Source organism: Mus pahari, chromosome 4 (genome assembly GCF_900095145.1).
Source record: "Mus pahari chromosome 4, PAHARI_EIJ_v1.1, whole genome shotgun sequence".
Classification (NCBI taxonomy): domain Eukaryota; kingdom Metazoa; phylum Chordata; class Mammalia; order Rodentia; family Muridae; genus Mus; species Mus pahari.
In genome coordinates this window covers 21537457-21546559 of record NC_034593.1, presented here as the reverse complement: position 1 = coordinate 21546559, position 9103 = coordinate 21537457, and the positions used below count along the sequence as shown (strand labels likewise).

General features: G+C 43.3%; 1 protein-coding gene across 1 annotated transcript in view; it reads right to left on the bottom strand.

Moving 5' to 3' along the window:
• Spata16 (spermatogenesis associated 16) overlaps positions 1-8728 on the bottom strand; it is a 302163-nt gene extending 293435 nt beyond the window's left edge. Inside the window, exon 1 of the mRNA XM_021196748.1 lies at positions 8623-8728. The gene's annotated coding sequence lies outside the window, so the exon portion shown is untranslated. The remainder of the gene's footprint in view (positions 1-8622) is intronic.
• Positions 8729-9103: the final 375 nt, after the last annotated feature.

The following is a 9103-nucleotide window of genomic DNA, read 5'->3' as shown; positions in this document are numbered from 1 at the left end:
AATAATAATAATAATAAAAAAAAGAAACTAGAGATGGTAGATATCAACTGAAATATATCAGTGATAAATTTTCCATTTAAAAGTACTAAATATTTTAATTAAGTCTAAGGCTGTTATTTTGGAAGAAAAATACAGTTCCTAAGTATATTCTGTGTATGAGACATATGCCTTAAATAGAGGAACAGAAAAGTAGAAAACAAAGGCACAGACAAGGGCAGAGCACACAACCCTCAACCACGACGAGGGAATGGCTCTATTAATATCGGAGCAGACAGTGAGGCACGCGGCTTAACTGGAAGCAGAGAAGGTACGCCAGTTACTAACTTACTGTCTGCCAGCTCCTAACCCGCACTCCCCCTGTATTCTGATATTGGAACTGAACTCTACAGGCTCCATTTCAATGATTCCAGCTGGCTGAAAATTAGCTCTGCTCGTGCAGGGTGGGAGAAACCCCACAAAGCGGCAGGAAGAAGATGGCCTTTGCCTTCTGCTCCCTTCCCACCACCAGCCCGTGCCTCTGCGTGAAGGGGTCCAGGCACCATCGTCCTCTGGAGTGAGGACTCTCACGGTTCATCAGAGGATACGTGTCCTCTTTGTGAACATCACCACAGCCAAGCCACTCCTCTGATTTCAGGGCAAGTAAACTCCATTACAGGGAGTTCCCATGACAACTCCACCTTTTCGTAGGAAGCGCGAACCTTGGTCGTGAAATCTTTTAACATTCAAGGTTCCTGTTTCTTTCTGTCTAAAAATGCTGCAGTCCACCCAGCAGTCTCGCTACCTGGTTAGTAATTAGCAAAACCTATTATTTATTATTTAGTTATATAAAAGTATTAGCATACACTTGATTGACTGCATTATTGTTTTCATATATATCTGTATTTTGATCATATTCACTCTATTACCTCTCTTTAATTATAAATTTTAAAAGCTATTTATTCAGTGTGTGTGTGTGTGTGTGTGTGTGTGTGCGCTTGCACACGTGTCCCACACAGTGCTTGCAGAACAGAGAACAACTCTTAGGAGTTAGTTCTCTTCTTCCAGCCTGAGGGTCTCTGGGATGGAACTCAGGTTTCCGGCTTTGTGGGAGGTACCTTTATCACCTCCTCCCATCTCGCATGCTCTATTTCTCTCCCACCCTGCTGATCTATTTCCTGTCCCCAACTAGCCTCCCCCATTCTGCTTTTATTGTATGTTATTTATTGATTGGCACCTAAATGAGTTTTATTAGAATACTTAAAGAAGGATGAGTGAAGGTTCTATACAGGAGTGTAGACAGCTTAAAATGTCTACCCAACTATAGAAAACGCCTGGCCCTCCTCATCAGCCTTGAATCTGCCTGCCTCTGCCTCCCAAGTGCTGGGATTAAAGATTTGTGCCACCATGCCCCGCTTTGAACCCTGCATAAATCCTCAGCCAGGAATTGGGCCTTGTGACCTCCTCTGTCCCACGTGGCAAGAAGCTAATGATGCCTAAAGCGGGGTAGAACTTGTGCAGACAGCCGCAGCTGCTGTAAGTTCAAGTGTGCCAGAGTATGTCATGCTAGGTGGGAGGCAGTAACAAGACTTTATTGTAGATGTGTTTGGAATCTGCTCCTGACTCTACCTTCCTGGGCATGGGATGCTTGACTCTGAGATGAGGATGAGCCAAGGGGGCGGAGAAAATCACTGCGTTATTAAATTGGTACTGTTAGCACCATGGCTTTAAAATACACAAAGGCAACATTTTGGAAAAGGGAGAAATTGACAAGTTTCCAATCATAGTGAGAAGTATAATGCATGTTCTTCAATTGCTTGGAGGAGGAAGAAAGGGGAAGGTGAAGAGAAAGGGCCAGGTTAGGGTGGGGAGCTCTGTGCTAAACAAGGCGCAAACCTGACTCAACACCTGGAAGGTTGCATCAAAGAATAATCCAGTGTACAGTTTTCCAAGTGCATCTGAAATGTTTACCAGGGCTGGTTATGCCTCACTCATGAGCAGAGGCAGCAAATTTAAAATTTACATTTTCCATATAGAAGGCCAAGAACTGCCCGGTTAATCTTGAAAAACAATAAATAAATCCAGACAACTTAAAACAGCCAGAGTCCAGGAGCCGGCATGAGTCCTGTGGTGGGATTAGGGCAATCTTTGATGCAAGGATAAGTAGCCCCAGCATCCAAACACAACAAAGCCCAGAAACAGGTTTATACATCAATGGTCACTTCATTTGTGATGAGGTGCCCTGGCGGAATTGTGATGTTTAAAGTAAGTGGTTCTGGCCTTAGGGAAAAATAGAGAAAGGTGAATTTTGACTTCAAATTTACATAAAAATTACACAAGAAGCAAGAGTAAATGTATTGGAAAGCCATAAGTAAAAAGACCACATCTTTAGAAGACAGTGAAGTCTTTTCATGGCGAGGGTAAGAAAGGGCTTTTTAGGCAGCACAGAAACACAACAAATTCCGTGATACTATGAGTATGAACTGAGCACCTCTAATCTGAAAATCCCAATTCTACAGCCTAAAACGCTCCATATTCTGAAACTTAAGGAGGGTTGACAAGACGTCACAAGTGGAAAATTCCTCATGTGGCAAAAGGAAGTCAAGATGTAGGGACCTTAAAAAAGACTATACAGTTAAAGGCATGTGTGCAACAATGTGATACACGTGCAAGCTCGAAATCCTCCAGTGGTTAGCTATGCATATATCTATATCTCCTGTGTAAATGTTACAAACTGAAAAATAAAGTTCCATGGTTTTGGATAAGAGACACAGAACCTGTAATGATTCTTGTTTATCAAAACTCACTATTGGAAAATGAAAGGGCAGTTCATGGACCAGGGAAAGTGTCTTTAACACATGTGCCTGACGTGGACTCATACCTGACATGGACAAAGAATTCCTACGAATCAGCATCAAAAGCGCAGATGACCCTGTGTAGAATGATCCCCAAATATTAATAAGAATGCCAAAAGGGGAACCCCAAATGACCTATAAATGTATAGAAAGGCTATCAGTTTCATTAATCAACAACAGGAAATACAAATTGAAATTAGAGACCTATAACCACAACAAATCCATCCCAATGGTTATAATTAAAACGATAGACATTGGTTAATTTAGCAAGATTACAGTGTAACTAGGTCACTCACACAGCAGCAGGGAACATAAACTGGTATCACCAATTCGGAAATCCTTTTAGTTTATGGATATTACAAAGAGTCTATTGTGTGCTATTTAAAAATTTACATTAGCAAATGGTCAGTCATGTCAGGTTGAAGTTTTGGAACCTGTAGGTAAGGGAGCAACCATTTCTCTATCAGTGCCAGTCACTGTGCAAAGTTAGAAAGGTGGGTGTCATAATGAATCTAGTAAGGACCAAAGGGGACAAGGCCCAAGGCCTCCGCACCATCTGGCAGTGACGGGGTTTCTCCTCCCCAGTGTATTGAGAAGGAAGAAAATAATGGCCACTTGAGAAGAAAAATAGAACTGAAGAAAAAAAAACAGAACTTGGACTTCAGACTTATTAAGTATTACCAAGTGAAGTGGCAGTGTGTGTGTGTGTGTGTGTGTGTATGTGTGTGTGTGTTGCCTGCATTTATGCCTGTGTGCTGCCCTATACTTGGTGTTCACAGAGTCTCACCCTGGCAAAGGAGATGCTGGAACTGTGGTTTTAGACAGTTTTGAGCTGTCATGTGGTGCTGGGAATTGAACTTGGGTCCCCTGCCAGAAGAGCCAGTGCTCTTACCTGTTGACATCTCTCTAACCCCATCAGGACCCCGTTCTCTGCGATTGTAAAGTTTTAACAGTACCTCTCTCCAATTCCAGTACAACATAAATGGGGCCTCCAGAGTCTGCTCAATGTATTTTAATATAAAATCAGCTGTCTGCCTCTGTTGTCCTCTCCTGCCCAGCAGCGCTGTCACGCCCTGAGGCAGAGATGAAACAGGACCTGGAGTGACTTTTTCACCTCTCCCTTCTTCCCCCAAATCCATCCCTTTGTCCCTGACAGCACAGCATGGCTCTGAAAAGCTGGAGGAAGGAAAAGAGGGCTGAGAAGGAGTGAGGTTGGAGAGAAATGGAACTCACAATTGTAAGGTCAAACAAAGCTTGGGGACCTGGAAGATATTCATTGATTCTTGTCACCCAAATCCTGTGGCAACAGACAGATGTCAAAGCATGAAGACCCACACAGGACGAGAGCTGTGGGAGAGAAAGGAGAGACGAAGTGCTAGCTTCCAATGATAACACTCCTGTGGGTGACTAAACTTCTGTTTTTACACGCATAGGACTGGTCAAAACAAAACAAAGCAAAACAGAACAGAAACTGTCTGGACCATGTAAAAGACTTCTGTACAGAGTCTGTGGGATTCAAATGGTGTCAACTGTAATGCACACATTTCCTGCACTCTATCTAGAAGCAGGCTCCTGTATAGTCTGACTATGTGGCTGCTAAGGACTCTGGTGAATATAAACGATGAGGGATTACCAAAAGACCTAAACTTGCACAAGCCTTTAAGCAAGCCTTGGCTTAGCTGAGAGACTCATGATCTCTGTGTTTCTCCCTGTGAGCCTACCTAGAACTCACTGGATTATTCTGGTTCTTATTTTCTACACTTTATGTTCGAGTTTCCAAATGTCTGTTCAACAGGGCCTGTGATGCAGTCATTATATAGTAACTTTGCAGATGACTCCATATTAACAAAGTCACGTGGATTTCTAACAAGTTAATAACGCTTTTTTTTTTTTTTTTTTTTTTTTTTGAGCAGATGACAATACAATGCCTTCTCTGGCTGTATCTTAAGTGGTCTTTAAAGACCGTGTTGGATTCTTCCGCCCGAGTGCTGCCTAATAGGAGTTTAAGTGAGAAGTGGTGGGTGAGCATCAGAGCAGTCATGCATGGGAAATGGGATGAACACTCACAATGCGGAATTTCCTATGGTAAGCTATTCTAGCAGAGACTCAGGCCCGTGTTCAGCGCCAGGAACTTTGAAACTGCCCTGTACAGCTTTTGTCCTCATGGGGAATAAGCTAAAGATGTCTGAGGAAATGCCAGGTGAATATTTTCAATGTGGTATAGTCAAACACACTCAGAGAGAGGCGGGGGAGGGGGAGCACATTTCTTCTTGTAGAAAGAAATTAATCTTGAATTTAGATTGTATATACCAGTGCTTATTCTGAGACATGTGTGTACAACGTAAGTTAATCCAAACAAACACGATGGAACAACTAAGGGGCCCATGGGAAGGAATTGAAATCAGGAACTCTGATTTCTATTCAGTGACTGAACTGCTCATCTCCCTGAAGCATTTTCTTTTAAATGGTCCACTTAAAACCATATCAGTTTTCCACTCGTCATGCAATTCTAGATTGTAGTAGTGACTTCAGCTTCAGCATCGCCCAATTAAGGAGAAAGGGACACATTCTAACACTTCTGCGTCATGTCAGCTCAAGTTCCTTCTGAGCCTGCCCAAATTGTGAGACATTAGTGGTTCCAAAGAATCTGTCAGTCCTGCACGTTACAGGACAGACATACACAGCTTCACACAGACCTATATCGTGACAAGTAATACAACCAACCAAGCCCTAGAAGCCCTCAAAGGGGGGGTTGGGGGGGCAGACCCCCCATGCCTTTGGCCTGCTTCTAGGCCGTTTGACAACAGCCGCATCATACAGAGAATTTGGAACAATGCTGTAAAGAGACAGGCTGTGTGTCTGTCAGCATTCTCGTTTACAAAAGAGGTTAAGGGCAGTCTCAGCCTCACCTAGAGAACAGAGGAGGGTTATCTGATAGCCTGTAAGCGCCTAATAAATTATTGCCTATTGTTTTATCATGATTGCTATTTTATTATTTGTGTTATTATTGCTCAGCAATTCCTTAAAAAATTAGACAATTAGGGAACGTTCCTCACACTGGACAGATGGCTCAGGCTCATTTATCATGTGTATTTTGAAATTTAGCCAGAGCTGTGATAAGATAGAGTCTCTCTTCTGGCGATCTTTAAGCCAGACTGCTATAATATTTTATTTTACAACATCCTTGAAAAAATTCACCAAGGCTGTTTATGGGTGCAAAATGTTACAACTTCAATGCTACTTTCCAAGGAGATGACTCAATATATCCTAGACTAGTTGAGAGACAATATTCTGGGCTCCCTGATGTAAAGGGCTTTAAAACCCTTGTGCATATGGTGTTTGATCACTTTTCCTACCCCGACATTCCACTGTTGGGGTGCCTTGTCATCTGTTTTGAACTGACGTGTCACATAAAAGAAGAATAAGAAGAAAAAAAATACCAGTTCATCGTTGAATTCTATGTAAACTCAAGATGGCATTGAACACTACATCTTAATTAGGAAAACATTGTCTTGCAGTGAGTTGAGACCGGGAGGTCATTTCAAGGTCACCCGCCTCCTGCTTTGTCATTCCTTGGTGCCTCTTTTCTAGGCTTGAATCACTTTAAGCTGCTGCTTTCCCTGTCCAGAAGGACAGCTCACAAACGATCCCTTCCATTCCTTTTAATAAATTTACTCTTTCAAAATGAAATACATGTGTTCAACGGATCTTGATCATACCCACTCCCAGTCACCTCTCTGTGCCTCTCCCTTGGTTATGCTACAACACATCTCTCTCCCAACATTGTGCCTTCTTTTTTGTTAGAATACTCTGTCTTATTAGTGCAATCCGTGTACTCATGGGCTGAGGTCACTCACTAGGGCTTGGGTAACCCACCATTTTGAAGCTACCACCTCCAGTGTGACTCTTATCATTAACTGTGGGAAAGACAAAAAAGTTATCTTTTTTCCCCCCTCTTGAATGGCTTTTAAAATCTCTTTGAAAATGACCAGATGGGAAGAATTTGCCATTTGGTTATAATAACACAGATGAATAACAGACTGAACAATACGGGATACATACTTCAGTGGAAAGTTCACTTGTGGAACAAAACAACGTCTCAGTTCAATCTTGATTACGTTTGTGTTGTTCACCATGGCAACAGGAGAAGTTAGGCAGACCTGCGCACTTCCAGAAGCCCATAAGTGCTTTGGATACTTTTAGTCTGTGTGGCTGGGAGACAAGGCAAGAGCCTTGCTTCCAGCTGTATCCCTCTTTCCCTCATTGGCTGCAGCCTTTCAGAGTGCCCACTGTGTGCCAGGCATGCCAGGGTAATGACGTGGTGTCTCTCACAATGACAGAACCGCAGCCAGGCAGGCTGAAGTGCTCCGATCTCTCTCTGACTTCTGGGGCATTCTCCTAGCTTTGATTTTTTTTTCCTTACAGGAATTCTTGAGCCTCAGTCACAGGTGAAGAAAAACTGAAAAACCCCGTGGTGGCAGGAAGCAGTTTTGTATCACAGTACACCAGAAAGAGAGCGCCTCCTGCATCCAAGTTCTCGAGGGAGTGTGTGACATTAAAGCTCACTTTAGCCCTTCAGTATGTATAACATTAAATCAAAAGGGGCCATACAAAATTATTTATCAGCCCATGTGACGTTTTTCAAGCACTTCAAATTAGCGGCTTTACTAAAATGACAAGCACTCCCCTAGTGTTTCAAAAGGAGACCTTTACTGGTGCCTATAAATATTTTATTGGTAGAGAATATGAAATGTAAATTGTATTAAATAAGGATTTAAAGCTGTTTTTCACTGCTAAGGCTGAACCACCTTTGAATGAAAGCTTTCTACGATGGGCGTTCATTCACTCAGCCTAATCAGTAATGTTTTGTGCTGGGCACTTCAGGATAAAAAGATGTCATGGTTTCTGCTTAGACAAGCAGTTCTCAACGTGTGGGTCTCAGACCTTTTGAGGTTTAAGCAACCCTTTCACAGGGGTCACATATCCGATACCGTGCATATCTGGTATTTACAGTACAGCTCACAACAGTAGAAAATTTACAGTTATGGAGTGGCAACAAAAGTAATTTATTATTTCTTATTGTGGGGGGGAGGGGCACCATTACATGAGGTACTGTATTAAAGGGTCCCAGTATTAGGAAGTGTGGGCACCACTGGCTTCGATTGACCTTCATACAATTATACAATTTGTGTGTGTGTGTGTGTGTGTGTGTGTGTGTGTGTGTGTGGTGTGTCCATCTGTCCACCCTCCCATCCATCGATCCATCCACACATCTACCTGGTTTCACTCTGTTTCAGGCTGGTTCTCAGGCTGACCTCAAACCCTGATAATTCTCTTGGCTCACTCTCCCAAGTGCTGAGGTTACATGCAGAGCAATCAAGCCAGGCTTACAGCTGATATCTTCAGTTCATAGTAATGCCGCGCACAGAATAACAAGGTCTGTACCACAAATGATAAAAGCCAGAGCATGGCAGCCACAGCTCCTATAGGGCCAGATGTTCTCAGTCCATACTGGTCACTAAGGAATAGCAGTTAGGATAAAGGAAAATGAAAATAGAAAAAAACTCTCGGACTCATGAAACTGAATAGGCCTTAGCTTTTCTCATCTCGGTAGGATGAAAACAGAAAGAGCCTATATCCTCTTTGGTGAGAAAGGCTAAGGGTTCCTAAAAGCGGACATTCCCCCGTTCCTGCGTGAGAAGGTAGGGAGCAGGTCTAACTTCTTGTCGCTCTTTTCCTACAACAAACCTGCCAACTGCTTTGTTCTTAGGGTATAGCAGTCTCTTCCTACCTGTGTGGTTTAGGTCAGAGGAGCCGAGTGACTAGCAGCTACAGCATCTGTGGAGCCAACGGTCCCAATGCCAGGCCAACCTGCTGTGGAACTTCAGAGGGCTCTTAGGAGTTAACCCCACCACCACCACCAGCCACGTGGCCCCGCCCATTTAGCAGACCACGTGCCTCCAGGCTCCGCCCACCATCTGGGAGCTACGGCCCCTCCCCAGCCTTCTTTCTGACTGCACCTGTTATGTGTGAGTTTCCTTTAATACTCTAAAATTAATGAAGACAGAATAATAATTTAGAAGGCTTTTGCCCACCCCTAGCTGGTATTTGCCCACCCCACCAAAGGTATTAGCACTTGATTCATAGTAGAGGAGGAGGAATCAGTTTTCTTCACAGACAGACGCATGTTCCCATAGTTGCTCCTAAGACGGCAGCAAGTAGCCTTACAGACCATATAAAATTTGGAGGGAAACGTAGACGGAATGGGGCTG